At 36.0% G+C, this 21,212-nt stretch overlaps 1 non-coding gene across 1 annotated transcript; it reads left to right on the top strand.

Annotated features, from left to right (window-relative positions):
• The first annotated feature begins 11,568 nt into the window (after positions 1–11,568).
• Positions 11,569–11,640, top strand: Trnai-gau (transfer RNA isoleucine (anticodon GAU)). The gene has a single exon. It is a non-coding gene; the product is annotated as a tRNA-Ile (tRNA).
• The last annotated feature ends 9,572 nt before the right edge of the window (positions 11,641–21,212 follow it).

Below are 21,212 nucleotides of genomic sequence, written 5' to 3'. Positions count from 1 at the left end.
AGACAAGTATACACTATCTTTAAGAAAAGTCTTTGCTGTATGTAACAATCTAAAATCAAGTATATAGGAATGAAGAAAAAGAGCAGAACGAAGAAGCAAAATGGCATGAAATAGAAGAAAAGGAGGAAGCATAGTTGCTTTAATCTCATATTACGGTAATCGTCAATTATAATTTTGCTTCATGTTCGTCAGGGGCTTTATACTGAATGGTTTAATACATCTTCGTACAATTCACCTGCTAGTTTGCCTTAAGACGTTCCCATAGACTTATCACTATGGACCACAATGGCTTCATCCCAATGGCATAGATCAATAACCTCAATTAAACAATCATAGTGCAAAATTTGACCTCAAGTTGCAGGATATGAGTTTTTGTACCCACATTTTCAAAGGTCATTCAATGAATATACTAATGAATTAGGGTCAAAGAACTGTGCCTTGATTAGATGAGCATGTTGTGGATCCTAGTGTATGTCTCACCTAACAGCGCGACCGACATCATGACTTCCTAATATCACAAGGAATTGGCCCTTGAGTTGTTGACCAGAGATAAGGTTGCTATTTCATCATGTTCGTGTCACCAAAACCGTATTCTTGTATGTAAAATAATGCGTGGTGTGGCCAAGTGTTAGTTCTCTAGCCACCAATGCTGCGTTCGGTATTCTGGTTGGACTTGCAATTTGATACAGTATTTTTCAAGTTCCTGGAAGTAAGTGTTTAAATATATATGTTATGTTTATGATTTGTGACTATTTTTTTAAAGTACGTTTAACATACGATATGATAGTATGATGTCCGTCTTCTACCAGTGGCGTAACCAGGGTGCAAACTGCCCCCCCCCCCCCGCCCCCCGATACAAAAAGCTGGGAAGAAGGACAAAAAATAGAGAAGGGAAATGGATTGAAGCAAAGAAAAAGAGGGAAGAAAAAAGGAAAGAGGGGAGAGAAAGGGGAAAGAAGAGAAAAAGATGGAAGAAAAAGGGATACTACAACAGAATTTGGAAAATTGATAAATCTTGCCCCCGCCCCTCCCAGAAGTGGTTGCGCCACTATCTTCTACCATCCCTAGGTCCATTCGAATCTGCACTTTCAACAAGAATGCTATATACGACATCTTATTTCAGAATGATGTGTACCTCACGTTCGATTGCTGTCTACTTGACCTGCTTTATAAGGGCACCAGTTTGTGAATAATATAAAAGCGTTTTTCAAATCTGTTGAGATTATAATTTATTTTAAAGAACCCTGTGTGGCAATTAATAAACAGGGTGTCTCAATAAAAATAGGCCCTGTGGATCGGGGATATAACTTATAATATCAGCCGTAAAATTAAAAGTTTCTTGCAGATTCAAAATCATTGAAGTGTCTTCTATAGATTGGTGCATAAAGCATCAAAATCCGTTCACGCGTCACTGAGATAATTGGCAAACTACAAATAGACTCATTTTTGGACCTTTCCAATGGGACAATACACGTTGACAATAATGTGCTGCATTGTAGTTTAGAATTGAAGAAATTAATGAAGTTAAGGGTTGACTACGTATTGTTGGTCGAAACAGCCAAAAAGATCGATTTTCATTATATTAATCAATATATTATTGACAAATAACACCTTGATGTTTTGCAAAACTTCATACTTCGAAAATGTGCTTGATTTATAAGCTAGTTGTTAATGAGTTATGTACGTTTTACAAAAGTGATGCTGTTTCATCCCTATTTACAACATAACTCGAGATCCACAGGACCTACAAAAGTATATCTGTAATATCAATCCACCAAAAAAACGTTGACAACGTAAAAAAAGCAGCAAGTTTAAAAAGCCCCCACCTCGGCTCACTTTTTGAAACTTGGTCCCATTTGTAAAAGATACTGATTTAATTTTTGTCATAATTATCAACTTAAATTATTTCCAGAAGTGTTATATATCTTTAATGTGCCGATGCGATATTAAGTTGTTAGCATAATTCTGGAACGATCAGAAAGGTTATTGTGTTGTTCTTGGCCAGTATCCTATATGTGACTCCTCGCCACAACTGAGCCCGGATGTCGCCAATCATCATTTTTGAGATATTCAACCAAAATATTCTGCTTGAAATTAGCTTTAAAATGATGTATATCATGTCTATAGTACTTGACATTTAAGTAGTGAAAAATCAATAAAACAGTCAATAAATCCTTTCTTTCCTATTGTTTATTGTTAAGTTCGATGGAGCATATCTCAATAGTGGCACTGGCGACATCCGGGCTCAGTTGTGGCGAGGAGTCACATATATGTTTTGTTTTATAATAATTATTAAGTTCATGACCAATGATTGAATTAAACGAATAACAAGTAGGCATGTTAATGGCAATGATGCTATTGTTTAAACGTTAAAACCACCGATTTGCTGTTGATATTCAAAATGGGACCAAGTTTCAAAAAGTGAGCCGAGGTGGGGCTTTTTAAACTTGCTGCTTTTTTTTACGTTGTCAACGTTTTTTGGTGGATTTTCTTTCTTTTTATGAATGTAGCCAAGCAGCTCTAAGCTTGGAAAGTCATCGGGTTACGAAGTACTCCATAAAACGAATAAAACGAAAAATAGATGTTTGAAATTATGTTATCCTTGATTTATGACAGTAAATAATTTAATAAAACTTTATCAGCCGTTTATTTTAAAACTTGCTGGTCACAGCTACCGCGTGACTGTAATGTTAATATACATATACATTTTAATATACTTTAATTATTCAAGGCAACTAAGAAAATGTAAATATGAACAACACATACCCAATGTTGACGATGCAGCGAGACACAGAGTCAGTCCGATTTCAAATTGAAACTATGTAGCAAGGCTTGTACTACGGAAGCGTCTAAGTGCCACGACTTAGCAAGATAATTATGTTTTAATGATTGTGATTTTTGTAACCCTGCGGGGCAATCTAGTTGGATATCCAAATTTCGCGGTTGATAGTTCTTTGTAGCCCTGCGGGGCAATCTAGTTGGATTTCCTTATTAAGCGGCGGTTGTTGGCGGTCTTTCGCGGTTTGTAGTTTTAATTTCCCTCATTCTTCATGCCCTACCTTCTATCGGGGTTAATTTATAGTTTAAGCTCGTTGGATAACTATACTTCGCGGTGTGTGGTTCTTTGTAGCCCTGCGGGGCAATCTAGTTGGATATCCAAATTTCGCGGTTGATAGTTCTTCGTAGCCCTAGTGGAATTTCCTATTAAGCGGCAGTTGTTGGCGGTCTTTCGCGGTTTGTAGTTTTAATTTCCCTCATTCTTCATGCCCTACCCTCTATCGGGATGACTATACTTCGCGGTGTGCGGTTCTTTGTAGCCCTGCGGGGAAATCTAGTTGGATATCCAAATTTCGCGGTTGATAGTTATTTAGATTTATAGATCTAGTTGGATTTCCCTACTAAGCGGCGGTTGTTGGCGGTCTTTCGCGGTTTGTGGTTTTGATTTCCCTCATTCTTTATGCCCTACCATTTATCGGGGGTTAATTTGTAGTTTAAGCTTGTTGGATAACTATACTTCGCGGTATGTGGTTTTTTAGCTGGATGTCTCTATTGAGCGGCGGTTGTTGGTTGTCTTTCGCAGTTTGTGGTTTTAATTTGTATGATATCCAAATTGCGCGGTTTGTGAGTTCTTTGTAGCCCTGCGGGCCAATATAGTTGGATATCCCTAGTGAGCGGCGGTTTTTGGCATTCTTTCGCGGTTTGTGGTTTTAATTTCTCTAATTGTTCAGGCCCTGGCCTCTATCGGTGGCTAATTTGTCTTTTAAACTGGTTGGATATCCATATTTCGCGGTTTGTGGTTCTTTGTTGCCCTGCGGGATCCCTATTGAGCGGCGGTTGTTGGCGGTCTTTCGCGATTTGTGGTTTTAATTTCCCTCATTCTTCAAGCCCTGCAGTCTCGGGGGGGGGGAGTAATTTTAATAAACAATTTCCCTGAGAATAAAACATCTTGCTTTGATAAAAAAAAAATATCACAATAGCACCAGATGTTTAAAATTATGTTATTCTTGATGAACGAAAATTAATTGTTTAATAAAAGGTTGTAAAAGAAAAATATGGTCATCGAATTTCGAACTCCAGTCCCCAGATTAGGAGTCCAAGTCATTTACCATTAGACCACGGGAGTCGGCTGTGAAATAGCGTGTCGATGTACAATATTTATTATATGAATTGATGTGTCGTCCGAAAAGAACAAAAGAATTGTGAAAAACTTGATTTTTTGGCGAATGGGGTTCGGAATTTGTATGTAAGGTATTTCAGAAATTGCTAGGGTATAATTGGAAGTGAATTTGAAAAAGTGGTGTGAAGGTGATAACCAGGTAGACCTGTAGCAGTGTCCAAAAATTCTGGATCAGTATGATTTGCAACTAATTTTCGCTATGAAATACCGCGTGAAATGGAAGCAAAAACATTTGTTTATTACGAACAATAATTGACTGTAGGATTGGTGGCCCTTTTTTGAATTAATGAGTTGTCAAGATATTACACCTGGGACTGTAAATAACATTTAGCATGGTTTTAGCCACATTTTGTACCCAGCGAAAAATAACATCGAACAATAGAAGTCAAGTGTTTTAATGTTAGCTGTAAATATAGTCTCGCGGGAGCATCTGTTATTAGTCTTCTTTATCGTTCTTTTTTTAAAAAAACTTGCTGGTCACGGCTACCGCGTGACTCTAATGCAATTTTTGTCAAAGCTCACTTCCATTTGCAATATGATGTGAACTACCAAATCACAATAGTTTGAAATAGTGTAAAACCTTAACTCCCAGTGTTGCTATGTAGGAGATAACTTGCCTGATCAGCAACTATGCCTCTTTTCTGATTTGGTTTATTTAACCATCACTACTATCACTTGGACATTTCATTTTGAGGGAACCAATTTCTTTTGAATCAAATATTTCAGCCACTTAAATATAAATTTCAGCCCTACTGTATGGTTAACAGATGTATGAACAGCGGCATTTTCAAGTATTTTTGTGGGACCTGAGAGCACCTCAGACATATCGAATTACATTTCGAAAACGAGGAATATCCTTCTGATATTAATTTATTTTAAAATTCGCGATTTAATGCCATTTTATGGCAAATGATTAAAAATTGATATTTTTTTAATTCAACAGTCCTCGAAGTAAATTGTATAAATTTAATGATATGTACGTATACTTAAAATGTATGTAACTGGGACAAAAAACCGACTATCATATGAAAATTTTGACCATTCATATTGAAGATAAAGATTTTTTTCTCAAAAAACACAAAACACACAAAAAAATGGGTCTTTTGGGGAAAAAACTCGATATGTTTAATATGAAAGGTGTACATATCATTAGATTTATGAAGTTTACGTCGAGGATGGTTAAATATCAAAAATACAAAAAATGTCAAATTTTAATCATTTGCATAAAATGTGTGTCATATCGCGAGAAATACAAGACTATTTGATATCAGAAGGACATTCCGCGCATTAAGAATTCAATTCGATATTACTGATGTGCTCTCAGGTCCCACAAAAATTACTGCGCAAACGTTGCTATCCGAGCCCTTAACCCAAAGAGAATCGTGTGAAGAACATTATTTGGGAGATTGATTGATTGATTTTGAACTCGTTTTCAGCAACACTTGACGTTTCCTTTTATTTCTTTTATAATAAACTACACATTTCTGTTTATGTGTATTATCCCATTGGAATGGTCCAAAATGTGTCTGTTTGTACTAATTTAATTAGCTCAGTGACGCGTGAACGGATTGGATCACTTTCGCACTTCGTGGTTTTTAAATCTTTAAGAATTGTTTTATTTTACTGCCGATATTTTAAGTTATGCACCAATTTCCATAGGGCCTATTTTTATTGAGACACCATGTACAGTCAATCAGTCATGTCTTCGTTCTTATTAAAACAGTTCCTTGTCTTTTGACAACGTGGCTGATGCACCAGCTTTTATTTTGACATTCCTATGTTATGACACGAATGTATAATGCTGATGGTTGCTTAGCAACGTGGTTGCCAGTTCTTTTTCCAAGAAGATCGTCAAACACGTGACTGCGAATGCATTGCCCCTCGTCCCTGTTTATGATGGTCTCCTGAAGAGAGACCATCGAGGGGCAATACATTCTCAGTCACGTGTTTGACGATCTTCTTGGGAAAAGAACTGGCAACCATCAGCATCAGTGGTATACAGAAGATCGTCACAACAACGAATGTATAATATTCTCTTAATTTCTAAATACTGATATTTTTTCTGTAACTAAAGCTTGCTACAAAGATATTATTATATATTGATAATTTATGCGTATAATAACCATAATTTATCCGATTATCAAAGGCGTTATACTTTTTAAATTAGTATGTACACTTATAATAGGAGCAATTATAGACTTGCGTAAATGTGTTAATTAAAGCTGCAAAGTTAAAGCTTAATATATGAAAAATCGCAAAAAAAGTTCTCTTATCCTACGTTAAAAACCCTTCTATGGCAGGTTCTAAATTTGAAATGATTAATTTGAAGTGCTTCACATTGAGACACATAATATTATGTTCTAAGGGGAAACACAATATGTCTGTCTTTCAAAGTCGATTGCGTCTGCTGTCTGAATTCACAAATGTAGTGGCCTCAATTAACACCACATCTTGTGAATGCTAGCTAATTATACATTTCATTATTTTACATTTCAACTATCTCCATGTATCGTGTCAGCGTTAATATCATCTATATTTCCAATTCAATGTAATAAAGTATCATGTATATAAAATCTCACCCATTTAAATGCTACCGGGCTAGACTAACCTTGTCGGCGCTTGCAATCTGCGATAGGACAATTTTGTTCAAATGAATCTGACATTTTTCGATTAAGTGTCAAACTGCAAACCCGTCCTCAGTGATTCAGAACCAATGATCAACTTCTGCTATGACGTAGTCTCCTGACTGTTACTGGCGAAAGAAAGAAAGAAAGAAAGAAAGAAAACAGAAAGAAAGGAAGAAAGAATTAGTGTTTCATTATGCTTTGTTTTGTAAAATATGAAATTGACAAATCTAACGTTAACTTCAATTATTGAGCCTTTATTAAATAATATTGGCCTACTATCATAAGAATAATTAATCGAAAAATTATAGCAAGTTTGAAAATGGTATGATAAAGGCGATTAGCGCCTGCTTCCACCATAATCCCTGATGAGGTCCATTTATGTTTATTCAAATGAAACGCCTAAGGTAGTGTGACCAATAACCTACTTGACCAAACAAAAAGGAGCAGTCGCTTACACATGTCCTTCTTTTGATCGCCCAATTGATACATATGTCCCGAGTTTAGCGCTGGGTTCCACCATTATCCCTGATGAGGTCCATTCATGTTTATTCAAACGAAGCACCTAAAGTTGGGGCTTTTGTCTTGAAGTGTGACCAATAACCTACTTGACCAAACAAAAGGGAGCAGTTGCTTACACATGCCCTTCTTTTGATCGCCCAATTGATACATATATCCCGAGTTTAAGTGACAAGACACTATAGGTGCATTAACCAATGACACGTTCGAGTTGAAGTAAAACTGGAGCAAGAAATCCAGTGGATATATGTGAAGTTGCCGTTCAGGTTGAAATAAGTTGCCGTTAAGGTTGAAGTAAATTTTCAAGGTTGAAGTAAACTTCATTTCACAAACTCTCTATTGGCTTCCCACACATCTCGGTTAAACCAGTTGGAGTCCTGATCTATTATCTTCACATCCTTCCACGCGATTGTAAGTTTCGTGGCTTGGGCGAGTTGAGAGACTGTATTTATTTTAGCAGCAACAACCACATCTATAATTGGCGAGTCGATGTGGTCACCGCGCACGTTATGGCTCGCGTTTGACGTTGTTGTGGTAGTTTTGCGTAAGTGTAATGGAAAAAGTGACTAAATTATAAGATAATTAAGATATCAAAAGTTATAGTAATATTATGACTCAGAATTGATGGGAAGATCCACCAACCAGTTATCTGATTACTAGAAATTAAACCAAATACATGGCTAGTAGATCTTCCATCTGAGACGGGGAAAGACTCAACAGAAACAAACGGAGAGCAAAAGATAACTTCACAAATAAACTTTAATTTCTCATCAACAAAGTGATCACAATAATATACTAGATGAGCGAAACATTCTTAGTTCATTCTCCGGCTATGGCTGGCTGACAACTGCCCCGAATAATAGGCCGGGGTAATTGAGGAGACGGAGCCGCGGAGCGATATATATTTAAATTAGCTATGGAAAGCAAATAGCGTCATAACACACGCCCTGCCTTTCTTGAATTGGCGCCTGACAATTCTAATTTAATAATATAACTTTTTAAAATAGCAATTTGAATTGATCAACCTATGATTTAAAAATATATATATCTTTCTAACACAAACTTTAACATCAGACATAACATTCATCAAGTAACTGCATGACTAATAATTAACTGCATCTTTTTAATCTGAAACATGTAACTCCAAAACACGATTGGATAGGGAGAAAATTATTTTTAAAAACAACATCTTTTAAAACTCTGAAGCTCGTACAGCAGACAAGGAAAAAGGGGAAAAGGGGATGACAAACTAACACAATTCTGAAAGACATCGACCAAGACCTTGCACAATCCCCAAACTGGGCATTTACAATGTCAAGTTCCATGTGTTTCAGAAAGTGCGAAGATCTTACTCTACACCTTAAAATTAACCCTAGAGTTCATAATCTTGAATCGCTGAATCCCTGGCCAGTAGATCCACCGCTGTCGACTTGAACCCATTCGCTGCACTGTACTTGACGCTGATCTTGACGTTGAACTTGACACTTAATTTGTCGGTGTGATTCAGATCATGTTTTCCATAAAATTTTAAACATGACGTAACAAGAATTGCTTTTGCAATTAGACGATAACTGATGACGGATATCAATATAAATAACAGCCGAATTAATTTCTTCATATAATTGCAGTTTTCAATGCACCAACATTGTGAATGAGGCGGAATTTCTTGCCTTTCTATTACACGTAAATTACTCCTCTTAAACAATCGCAATTTCTGTGTGTTAAAATCTAATCTGGCCTTATGCTGTTTTAGGAATCTTTTTCCCAACATGATTTCCTGACTAAGATTTCGAGCAATATACATTGGCACGAGAAATTTTGAACCTTCAATAAACAACGGAACAACAACAAAACCACTGATTTGCAACACAGATTTGTTTGCGGTACGGGCTTTTGTTAATCGCGGTCTTGACACTGCAATTTGGTGTGACAATTCCAAAGAATGCCAGTACTCATGATCGATTAGATTCATTGTACAACCAGTGTCAATTAAACAGTCAATGTTTTGGCTACCAATAGTGACAGAAATATAAACTTCTTCATCAAAATCTGTTTCAACGTTATCACTATCGCATTCAGACGCGGCAAAATTTGAATCAAATTTTCCTTGCGCGGAACTTGGGCTGAATTACACGGAGAATTACTGCTCTTGTTTACATTACAATCATTCGAAATAAATTTCTGTACAGTTTGTGCATGTATTACCTGCTCATTAGTTGGATACAAAGTATGACTCTGATCACAAACATCTTCACACGGAGAGTAATTGTTCACAGGAGTTTGACAATTTAATCGTTCAGGTAAGATACCTATTTTCCCATCTGAATTTTCCTGAACTTGTTCTGAATCTACAGTTTGAATAGTATCAGATGGGTCAGTCAGTTTAAAGGACGCCCATCAATATGGAACCTTTCATAACAACGACGACGCATATGATTATATCGTCCACATCTATAGCATACAATGGGCGGCCTGAAATTTCTGGACTGGCCTGAGTTGAATGACCCATTTGCATTGTTATGTGCTTGATGAGGCGACTGATATTGATTACGATGAGTTCGTTCAACCCTTTCAGCGTCTCGAATATCTTTTTCCAAACTCTTGAATCTATCGTCCATACTCTGTAATTCAGCCATTATATCGTCTATTGAAACTTCACCTTCGCCTTGACCTCCCGCACCTTCACCTGTGTCTAAATAGGCCTTGCCTAGGGCTAAGTGGCTTATTATAGGAGGAGCCATAATCGCATTTACTTGTACATTAATATACACTGTATCAATACAAGAATATCACGCTGCAATATTATTTACAAAATGGCCGAAAACAGAAATCACGCAACAATATTCTTCGCGCCATAAAACAACTTTGGCGGGAAATCACGAGAAGCGTATTTCACTTAATCTATCAAAAATATCACATAATATATATACAATGAATCAATCCAATATTGCTATAAATAATAATACCAAATTAACTTACCTGGGGGTTGGTTTTTCCCACCAGGGGCAGCTGACAGCCAGTCACAGCTTGCTTGGTACCGGAAAAGATCGGATTCTGCACCATTTATTATGACTCAGAATTGATGGGAAGATCCACCAACCAGTTATCTGATTACTAGAAATTAAACCAAATACATGGCTAGTAGATCTTCCATCTGAGACGGGGAAAGACTCAACAGAAACAAACGGAGAGCAAAAGATAACTTCACAAATAAACTTTAATTTCTCATCAACAAAGTGATCACAATAATATACTAGATGAGCGAAACATTCTTAGTTCATTCTCCGGCTATGGCTGGCTGACAACTGCCCCGAATAATAGGCCGGGGTAATTGAGGAGACGGAGCCGCGGAGCGATATATATTTAAATTAGCTATGGAAAGCAAATAGCGTCATAACAGTAATTAGTCAATCACATGAAAACAATCTTTGTATGAGTGATATAAAACTTCGTCAAAACAAATACCAAGTTAAAACAAACACTTTAATCGTCATAGCAAAAGGTTAACATGTCGGCTTCCCCAATGTGCTCAATGAGCTCAATAACACATTTTTCTAACAATACAATTTATTGACAGCAATATACAACTGAACCGAGAACATTCTAATCTGAATTTAATTTTAACAAATAGAGACTCAATTCGACTCTTTCTGTAAACTTTAATGCAATTGATCGTTTGTCACTGTAGTCTGTAAAGTATAGGTTCTAAATAAAATAAAGTTTCAAGTATTATGCAATTTGCCGGTCGAGTCATCATCTTGAGTATTTATTAAAACATGAATGTTGAGCTTGCCTAATAAAGCTCTCGCAAGGGATGGCGTAGACATTTACAGTGTTGTTTCCTTAGCTTGAGGTACTGTCCACTTCGAAATTCAAATGTCTCCTGGTACCCAATGTACATAATTGGGAAGACGCGTAGATGGGCGAATGGCTGCCGAGGACTTGTATTAGAATAAATTTAGGGTAATTCGATTATAATAAATTTAGGGTAATTCGATTACCTTTAGTATGGACTAATGTTTTTTTAAATATTTGTATACGTTCCTTGTAATCTGGCAAGGATGTGTACGAAATGTATGGTCGATAAGTTTAAATATAATAAATTTGCACAATAAAAAAACGTACTAAAATAATTTGACAAATATATCAAAGTCACAAAATTGAAAATCAATTTTAGGTCAACCTTCATGTAATACCCTTTTTAAAATATCCATAAGTACCAGACATGAGTCCTGTTTGTTAGGGACAGTCTCTGTAGCTCAGTGGTAGAGCGCTCGCCCGATAGGCGAGAGATCTGGGGTTCAAGTCCCCGCACAGGCAGGTATGTCCGGAGTTTTTACTCTGGTATATCTGCCTATGCATGTCATGTTTCCATTTGTAATTTCATGTTTAATTGTGCTAGTGTGCGATGGGTAATTCTTCTTTCCCTATATAATTGATATATTAAAAATAACAGTTTTACATTTTTACGGACATTTGGTTGTAGAGGATACTTTATTACCATTTATTTCTTAAATAATCAATATGTCAGTAATTTTTGTCGTGATAGGGCAGAATATATATAGTAAAAATAATATCTTGAAAACATAATACTGAACTGTCAGTTGCACAAAAGGATGTATACCCAACCGTGCAAGAAATGACACAAATCATGCAAGGTGGTATTCGAATACCTGGCTCAGATTATTGTTTACTGAAATAATTTTGAGACAGTCCTCTATTCTGTGAGTCAGACCAAAAGTATTGATTTATTTGAAAAGGTGTTAAAAAGTTTCGAAAAGGATTGTTAGACGTTTTGATTACCTCTCTTTTCAAATAATCTGGTGCTAAATGATTTAACCAAACCAATAAGGATAACATTATTATACAAATCACGATATATGTAATACTGAGTCTCATTTTCCCAAGGTTGAAAACGTCCTTGGAAAGTTCGTTATGTAATTTGAAACAGACATGTGGCTTACATGCTCAACTAAAATAAAAATCCTTACAGATTTGATTAAGACTATGATAAGGTCGAATCAGTAAGAATTATTGGAAATGTAAATACTTCGATCTAATCTACAACATTGTACTGGCTACGATGTATTTGTGTAAGGAATTATTATGATGTTAGAAATTTTATATTATGTTTTGCTTAAAACATTACTTGGAGTAGACGCTGGAAACGTTAAGCCTACACTACGCGCAGTTTTTCTTTAACACTTAATAAGGCACAAGCACTAATGCTCTACCCACTTACGATGCAAACACAATAGGTTTCATTGTTATTTTAAACTGTCAAGTATATAGTTTTCATCCGTGATTCGAATTGAGTGTTTGTTACTTATTTTGTTTTATTGGTTCTTGTACTTCTTGTACTATGTTAATCATGTTTGATCATGACGACACGCTCAGAATTTGCACTCTCTCTCTTTGAATCAAGCTCATTCTTTAATGCAAAAACAGGGAGCTAGATTTCGTTTATTTTACACATTGCTTACAGGATTTGTGAATCTACGGTTTACACAGAATCAAATATTCAAACTATACAACAACAAAATAAGTAAGTAAAATGAGAATGATCAAAGTCTAGCGGTAACAGTTACAGAAAGGCTAACAACCTGTACTGAATAACAACAAAATCGGTTCACATTTTCCGACAATAGTGTATGTTTTCATGAGCTATGAGCACAAGTTTAGAATTCTGAGTAAATAATTCATTGATAGTGACAATGAAGAGAAACGGGTAAATGATACAGCCTTGGGGTACTATGGAATAATCATGTGATTGCAAAAATCAAATCAAATGGGTTGTAACTGTTCAGATATTTGCAGGTAATATCAGGAAATTAAATCGGTGTCTTAAATAAATTGTATCCAAGCAAGCTTGCCGACGTCAAATATAACATTATGTGATAAACCTATGTTTACACACTTACATTACGAGGAACACCTGTTGTTTAACACATATTCAACCAGACGTTCCGTGTGAAAACGCTCTCAAGTCTTTTAGTGCTCATTTAAATGTTTAGCCCTCCCCTAAGAATGTCAAAGGAAGTAGATATGATTGAAATGTATATAACTGTAAAAAATGTAAAATAACGAAGGAGAGAAGTTAGGACAGCATAATTCCGAAATTCCATCCGTACCTCGTAACATAGCAAGTGTTCGGAATTAACATTTAGTTATATGTGTTTAATGTTACGATATTCTGCATGTATTTCACCCGTTTATTAGAACTTGCTGGTCAAGTTGACCTCGTAAATAGTCATTTTATAGTCTTTTTATACAATATGCTAGAGTGAACAATAGCTTATTTCATATATAAAATGCTAGAGTGAACAATATGCCATGAGGAGTGACACATGTCAAGAACCTCTGAGGCTCCTATGCTATATGAAAGAAAACCACGTGGGCCAATAAGTGGTTCACAGCAGGTTCGGAACAAGAAGAAATACGGGGCACAGTAAAGCATCAGATACATGAAGGATGGTGCACCGATGTCAGATATTTCTCCGACTACTCCATCTGGTAGGCTTTTCGAAACGTGAACGGCAGTGTCGATGAAGGTCCTGCCAGTAGATATAGGTTCTAGAAACTGGTACTGTAGCTCATTTGGCTACAAATGGCTTTGGTAGCAGTGCCTTTAGATCTAGTAGGCAAAAGCTGGTGTGCATTTTCTAGAGGACTGTTGCTGCAGCCACTTGACGTCTTTAATGAAAAGATGTGATGTTCAGCTCTGTACTTGCTTATTCACCTTACCCCTAAATTGTGGTCAAAGTTTGACCTTTTTGAGGTGCAAATTTGACCACGAATTAAGGGTAAGGTGCATAGTTACTTTCGCGGTCAACATTTAACCACACTGTTTTAAGTGAGTTCGGGTATTACCATCATTATTTGAGTTGGTTTTGGGTTTTACTGTCATTTTTCTGTCTTATCTCATTAAGTCATCTACTTATCTGCAATGTCCCAATATAGTATACCCACTCAATAACGGTACTTGGACAATTTCATGAAGCTCTAAATCAGACAATAGATTGATAAACGTCTATTAATATTTGAATCGAAATAAGAAATAATTATCAGAATGGTAATGTGTAAGAAATAGGACTAAAGTATGTCGTATTGAAATAGTAGTATTAAGTATTGAGTATGGGCAAATTGACGACAATTTGAAATAAAACCCCACCGAAATCACGTTTTGATGAAATGTATGGTATATAATTATATTGGGCGTGTGTGTGTGAATGGTGATAAGAATATGCGTTTGGATGTTAATGTGGGTGGGGTATTTATGTACTTTCTACAAGTACATTTGCGTGATTTTTTTTCCACATCTAAAATTCTAAAATCTTGCCATAAAGTGCTGTTGTTTCATTTTTAAGTACTTTTTTGTTTCACATTCACTTTTCTTCGCACGTGTATTGTGTACTGTAGTCTGGATTTTAAGTGCAGCATCAATTTTGCACTTGAAGATCAAACTCATGGTATGAATATAAATTGAACATGTGTACAAGTATGGTACTCCTCATAGTGATGTATGGTGTCGTGCATTGATGTTGTTCATGATTTCATTAGCAATATGAATATTCTAGACACATCTGATATGATATGACGATGTTTGGTTCAAGCATGAGCATTGGTATAGACTTAAATTGACATTGTTCGCTCTCTCCTCTAAATTATATTCATGTATTACACTACAAAATTCCTATTGGAGCTGCATGCACAGGTACACCGTCGCCAAGTTACTTGACTGGTACTGTGCAGTACATATCAGTTTGAAAGCGCTCTTTTAGCAAATTCCCAGTTCATTGAATTTACAATCGTATGACAAAACAGGCGAAAATAGTAACTATTTGCACAAGATTTGCAATTTAAAGAGAATTGGCCATTGCTCATTCTAGTATATGGACAATATAAGTGTGCTTTTTCATTTAATAAAATTTGAAAAATATCGTAATGAACACTTGAGGTTTTGACTTTTAAAACCTACATTTTGATCAAAAAGTGTGCTTGGATAGGAAGTTTTCAACAGATTTACCACATACGCCTTGCTATAACATTAGATTGCGTTATATGTTGATCTAGTGATGAAAAGTGTTTTTTGGGGAAGTGTTTGCTAGACAAATTCTGATTGGATGAAGGGAACACTTGAGGTTTTGACAAAAACCAATCAAAGAGGCCCATTTTTCAGCTAGAAGCTCCACAGCTCTTCGATGCTATGCACTCAACCGTATAATGTAATCAAAGACTGTAGTGGAGACAATCACTGCTTGCTTGAGAGCTGTTGGACGAAAATGTGTACTCAGGTGTATCGAGGTGAAAACTGTGCGCATGATGGTTTATAAGAGAATCGTTTTGTATACAAACCTTTCCTTATGCCAGGAGTACCAGGGAGTACCTGTTTAGTACCAGTGCAGTACCACTGCTGTGTGTAGAGTCGGGTACATTGGCGATGGTGTACCTGTACAGTCAGCCCCAATAGGAACCTTGTTGTGTATTCTTTTCATGTTGTTAGTTTATAACTTCAGTCAGTAATATATTATGGCAAGTAGGGCCTATACAAAGTCTTTGTCTTTTTATTAACATTTTAACAACATTATGCTTTGACAACATTATGCAACCATTTAAGTTTCCCTTTATGTCTTCCTCTTCTTTTTTCGTCCCCTCCTCCCTCTTTTCCTTATTACCGTCATCGGCATCATCATAATAGTCGTCATCGTCATCATCATAATCAGTGTCATCATTACCATGATTATTATCGTTATCATCAGCATCAACAACATCAACGTCGACATGGTGATTGTCATCATCATCAACTCATTACATAAACTATAATTAACACCATATTAAAACATTTTCATACAAAATAGATTAGCATTTCTTTGCCATAAAATGTTAGCTTTTACTGTCAGATATATCCCCTTTTATTTTTGAGCTGAACAACTAAGGCAAAGCAAAGAAAATTGGAATTCACTACCAGCGCCGCGCCGATGTCGCCAATACATATCACTCCTTCGGTCGTGTTATTGTACGATCCTTTATTGTGTAGATCACCGTCCATGTACGTACTGTGTGTTATGAACATCCGACATTTCCTGCGTTTTATTCAAAATCTCGGATTTTGACAAAACTACCGCACCTAGAGTCTTGGTATTTGCAGAGTATGTTGGATTAATACGTACAATGTAATCGTGTAAAAAAGAATTTTGAAAAATATTGAGGGCGTCCTCCTCAGCAAATGTTTTAACGTTTTAAAAGCATTATACTTTTAACCAGGAATTGGTAAGTATGCATATCTATAAGCATTAGGAATAACAAACTATAAAACAACATCTTATTCTATTCGTTATTATATTGATTCATATTCGTCTTCTGAAATTGACTACTGTTAAATTCATCGTCGTACCATTTCTGTTTTACCCGCTGCCCGCTATTTTTTTACATTATCTTGTAAAAAGTACCTATAGATTTATGTCTCACCTAACACCGCGTCCGACATCATGACTTCCTAATATCACAAGGAATTGGCCCTTGAGTTGTTGACCACAGATAACGTTGCTACCTCATCATGTTCGGGTTACCACAACCGTACTTTTGTATGTAAAAGAATGCGTGATGTGGCTACGTGTTCTCTAGCCACCAATGTAACGTCCATTATGCTTCTTGGATTTGCAATGAGCATTTGCAACCTGAGCGCAAGAAGACCGTAAGTCCACTTGGCCCCTCAACATGTATACATATACACTAAAGTTACGTATAGCTTCTTATGGTTTTATAATGTTTGATACATGTTCCAGGGTGAAAACATCATGAAAGGTTGTAAAAGATTTTTTTTTTGGCCCCTGAACATGTATAAAACATACCAAACTATACGAAACTATACGCAACTTTAGTGTACATGTTGAGGGGCCAAGTGGACTTGCGGTCTTCTTGCGCTCAGGTCTTCAATTTTAATTTACTGGCCAAGATGACATATTTAGAAAAAGTGTTACACGGGTCATCAACCTGTTGTTGTAAAAACATTTTGTAAGACGCATTTGTCTGTTGGACGCATTTTTGTCTGTATTAAATGTATATGAAATACTGCGATTAAGGTCAATAATAATTTTTGTGGTCACCCATAGCAAAAAGAAAAGTTTCCCGGTGACCACCCGATGACCATTCAGTGGTCATGAGAAACCTTTCGGGTACCTTTTCCAGAGTTATCCGAAAGTGCCCGCTAGCGGATACCTTGCGGATACCTAATGAAGTTATCCAAAAGTTTTCGGGTAGACATCCGGAAGTCTCCCAAAAACTCAAATATTTCAAATGAGGTACCCAGAAGGTTCCCAGAAACTTATATTCTTTGCAGGAGTTACCCGGTGGTTATCGGGTTTTAATTTGACCTTGAAAATAGCATTAAGCATCTTAAGAATGCGTGGGTGGGTATATGGTCAGAGGTCACTGAATGAATTCAAATAATGGAGTAGCTAGCTGTTGGCAGTTGGAATATATTTGTGCAGAATATTCAAGTTATTTGTGGTCCAAAATGTATGGATTTACATGTAGGACATTGCAAGATGTTTACTAATTAATCTGGAACATGCTGTAGTAATTATAAAGCATTGAATGCTTGATTTCATATGACAATGCAGGTATTGTATGAAATGATTTGTATTGATGCAGTCTTTATACACTGATGTACCTAATATACATGTATATGACACATTTGAATGTTTATATCTTTTCTAGTAAATCGTACATAATTTTGACAGTAAATTAATGTCAATTAAATTACTAATCATTAGCTAATGTGTCAATTAACTGATCAGCTTTATGTTAAGCTATTTGTTGTAAATAAATTATAATATTTGATATGAAAATTATTATGCTGTGTCGACAGTGATGTGATCACATTTAGGTACTGTAATACATGTATATGCTGATATAACAATTTGGTTGTACATTAATTGAAAGGTATGCACCTTATAAAGGTGTGAACCAATTAAATTAAATCAGGAATATTTAAAATTCCATTGTACACTTTCAAGTTTCTTAAAGCAAGATAGCACAAGCTCAACTGCCATCTACAATCCAAATAATAAGCTAAATTGCCTAATAAATTTGTGCATAGTCATGAATTTGTATTTCTGCATTCCCAAAAGGTCAACAGGAAGTCTCCAAAGAGGTCACCAGGTATATCGTCACCAAAAGCTATCCGCTAGGTCCCCGAAAAGTTATCGGGTAGTTATCCGCTAGTTCCCCAAAAAGTCATCGGGTGGTTACCCGCTAGTTTCCCAAAACAGTCATCGGGTAGTCATCCGGTACCTATTTACCAGAAAGGTATCCACTATCGTTTCCCAAACATTTATCGGGTAGTCACCCGCTACCTATCTAATTTGCATGTGAAATTTGCCGGTGTCTACCCGGTGACTATCGGGAAGTTATCCGAAAAGGTCTCATTTTTGATATGGGCAAATAATAATTTTTGTGGTCAAATAATAAATTGCACACAAAACGGAAACGGAAGTACATTACATCAATACAATTGACAAAATAATGACGCAAAGGACAATTAATTGATGTAAAATTTAATGCGTACCTTATTATCGATGTAATGATCAATGAGCTCAATGATGGGTATTATTTTCCTCAATGTGAGTATATTTTTAGTTATTTTGTAGAGTTGTGACCAAGTTGAGTAAAATATGTCTGAGAGTGTAACTACTTGATTGATGAACGGCTTTTGTTTATCGTTTCTATTTTTAGACACAAATGTGTAGTTTTCTCTTCATTTGTAATTCAAGCTTTCTATTAATATATAATAACAATTGTATGTGTATAATTACCTTAATTTATCCGACTATCAAAGGCGTTATAACTTTTTTGATTCGATCAGAATGCACATTACAATAATGCAACTAGACTTTTTAGAGATTTGCGTAAAATATGTTTAATTAATGCTGCTAAGTGAAGTATAGAATCAAATTACTATACTCGACGTAAAAACACACTATTTCAGGTTCTAAATTTGAAATGATTAATTTGAATTGCTGCACATTGAGTATATCTCACCCAGACACATAACATTACAGTCTAATGGGATACACACACACTCGGTGTCTCTCTTTCAAAGTCAATTGCGTCGGCTGTCTGAATTCACAAATACAGTGGCCTCAATTAACACCACATCTCAATCGCATGCCTTGTGAATACTATCTATATATTACGTTCGTTAGATATTACCACCACCAAATAGCAGATTCGTAGAGATATGTATTAAATGCGCCTTAAGGGATGGGGTATGAACGTTTGGACAGTATTTATTGTGGGACATTAGAGCACATCAGACATATCGAATTGCATTCTGAATACGAAGAATGTCCTTCTGATATCAAATAATTTTTATTTTAATTCGCAATGTAATACACATTTTATGGCAAATGATTAAACATTGATATTAACAGTACTCGAAGTAAATTTTATAAATCTTATGATTTATACTTAAAGTGTATGTAGGTGGGATGAAAAGCCGACGAACAATTGAAGATATGGATTTTTTTTCCCAAAACACCAAAAACATTTGGTCTTTTGGGGGAAAAAATCCATATCTTCAATATGAAAAGTCAAAATTTTCAATTGATCGTCGGCTTTTTCTCCCGGCTACATACAATTTAAGAATATATCATTAGATTTTTAAAATTTACTTCGAGTACTGTTAAATATCAAAAATGTGCACAAAAAAGTGGAAAATTTCAAATTTTAATAATTTGTCATAAAATTTGTATTATATCGTGAATTTCAAAAATTGAAAATTATTTGATATCAGAAAGACATTCTTCGTATTCAGAATGCAATTCGATATGTCTGATGTCCTCCTCTCCCACAAAAATACTGTCGAAATGCTCAAACCGCTCATTCTAGATCCCTTAAGAAAACGTTATTTTATCTTCACAAAGGCGACTCAGTTCTCAACCACATCTATGATGGTTGAAATTTCCCCTTACCTGATCCCTCTGACTAGAAAAAACCCCAATAGATTAAACATCATTCTTTTTTATGACTGACCCTCAAAGTCCATGGTGTCCTGGACTCTCTTACTCTCTATCATGTCTATGCAAAATCATGCTACAGTTGGAATTAACATTAAGTGGTTACAGGATTAAACATTGCTAAGGGACCGATCGTTATTTACGGCAGGGGGGAATGGGCGTCCCCTCCCCATCGCGTCTGGTTAAAATTTTTGGATTCCCCGCTTTTTTGGGGGCAACAATCCCCTCTCCCTCTCCCCACCCCAAAAAATGTCGGGTCCCCCTTTAAAATGCCCATTCCCCCCTGTTGTAAATCACGATCGCTCCCTAACCATGACCAATCCTAATTTTAGTTACAACGATTCTAATTTCTGCTCATTTTAATCTCAATTCATTAATTTTACTTAAACCTACAACCAATACATTATCAATTTCGCTCTTCCAGATTTCTGTTTGGTGTTGTTAATATTACAACGATCTCAGTTAATCGTGAACATGGTGAAAGAGTCAATGTCTTTCCAATTCAATGTAACAACGCCTCTTGTAAATATCTCGCCCATTTAAAAGCTACCGGGCTAGATTAACCTTGTCGATGCTTGTAATGAGCGGCAGGACAAACTTTTTTTAATGAATCTGACGTTATTTGATTAAGTACCATACTCCAAACCCGTCCTCAGTGAATTAGATCCAACGATCGACTTCTGCTGTGACGTAGACTCCTTGAAGCGGCTTTTTGACTGCTACTGGCGCATTGCTAACCATCCTGTTACGGGAAGCACGCTGTAATTTCTAGGGCCCTTAAGAGCCACTGAAAGAATAAACCAATGGTATATCTAAGTAATAACTGTAGTGAAGCGTATTAAATTGATAAGCTTAAGGCTTATCAATGTTGGG

Source organism: Amphiura filiformis, chromosome 12 (assembly GCF_039555335.1).
Source record: "Amphiura filiformis chromosome 12, Afil_fr2py, whole genome shotgun sequence".
In the NCBI taxonomy this organism is placed as follows: domain Eukaryota; kingdom Metazoa; phylum Echinodermata; class Ophiuroidea; order Amphilepidida; family Amphiuridae; genus Amphiura; species Amphiura filiformis.
The sequence above is the reverse complement of the archived record's forward strand: the minus strand, read 5'-3'. Positions and strand labels throughout refer to the sequence as shown.